The sequence below is a fragment of the Hylobates moloch genome, unplaced genomic scaffold (assembly GCF_009828535.3).
Source record: "Hylobates moloch isolate HMO894 unplaced genomic scaffold, HMol_V3 SCAFFOLD_7, whole genome shotgun sequence".
NCBI lineage: Eukaryota > Metazoa > Chordata > Mammalia > Primates > Hylobatidae > Hylobates > Hylobates moloch.
Window position 1 is genome coordinate 117,675,604 of NW_026652282.1, and position 1,457 is coordinate 117,677,060.

At 48.3% G+C, this 1,457-nt stretch overlaps 1 pseudogene; it reads right to left on the reverse strand.

Moving 5' to 3' along the window:
• Positions 1–467: 467 nt before the first annotated feature.
• Positions 468–1,018, reverse strand: LOC116811417 (ras-related C3 botulinum toxin substrate 1-like; annotated as a pseudogene).
• Between the last annotated feature and the right edge of the window lie 439 nt (positions 1,019–1,457).

Below are 1,457 nucleotides of genomic sequence, written 5' to 3' on the forward strand. Positions count from 1 at the left end.
GCGCACACAGCCACGTCTGGCTAATTTTTTGTATTTTAGTTGAGACAGAGTTTCACCTTGTTGCCCAGGCTTGTCTTGAACTCCTGAGCTCAGGCAATCTGCAGGCCTGGCCTCCCAAAGTGCTGGATTACAGGCATGAGCCACCGACCCGGCCTCTTCAGGCCTTTTTGAAGGAAATTAAAGTTCTGGTTTTCCTCCGATTAGTAATTTTTTTTTCCATTTTAGGGCTAAATTTTAATAGAATGTGAGTCCGAACTCTTACATTTAGAACAAACAAAACCTAAAAGGTACTGATTGATTCAAAACGGCTTTATGGAAAAATTAATCTGTAACAAAAAGTTGGCATTGAGTGCAAAGGCTCCACCTTTTTTTGAGCAAAGCGAACAAAGATTCCAAGGGACAGGACCAAGAACGAGGGGCTCAGACATTTACAACCGCAGGCATTTTCTCTTCCTCTTCCTCACGGGAGGTGGGCAGAGGACAGCTCGGATCGCTTCGTCAAACACTGTCTTGAGGCCTCGCTGTGTGAGCGCCAAGCATTCCAGGTATTTTACAGCACCAATCTCCTTAGCCATGGCTAGACCCTGCGGATAGGTGATGGGAGTCAGCTTCTTCTCCTTCAGTTTCTCGATCTTGTCTTTATCATCCCTAAGATCAAGTTTAGTTCCCACTAGGATGATGGGAGTGTTGGGACAGTGGTGCCGCACCTCAGGATACCACTTTGCGCGGACATTTTCAAATGATGCAGGACTCACAAACGAAAAGCAAATTAAGAACACATCTGCTTGCAGATAGGATAGGGGGCGTAATCTGTCATAATCTTCTTGTCCAGCTGTATTCCATAAGCCCAGATTCACCGGTTTTCCATCTACCATAACATTGGCAGAATAATTGTCAAAGGCAATAGGGATATATTCTCCAGGAAATGCATTGATTGTGTAACTGATCAGTAGGCAAGTTTTACCTACAGCTCCGTCTCCCACCAACACACCCTTGATGGCCTGCATCTGGGCCGCTTGCTGGGCCGCAGCGGAGGCGGCAGGCGCTGAGACCGGAAGCAGCGGGCTCGGGGCGCGGCGGACAGGCGCGAGGCTTGCGGGCGGCGGGGCGCTGGGTGCCAGGGCCGCTGTCTACGCTGCCTTGGCCTCCACGGACTGGAAGCTGAAGTCTGGCAGCGGCCACCACCCAAAGCTGAGGAAAACCCCTCTGATGAGTAATTGTATACTGATTTGAACACCTGAAGCAATTGCTGGAATTGGGGTTTCTTGTTGCTGTCTAAAGCACGTAACAGACTTGTTTACCACGGAGAGTACAGCCACCACTGATTTTATTATTCCACTCTTTAATTGGCATGAAACTTCTAACATTGACAACAACAAAGCCATGTGCAGCTATGTATGCTGCACTAGCTCACTGGCTGAACTGCTTAAGATATGGCGTGAGTAGATGAAATCATC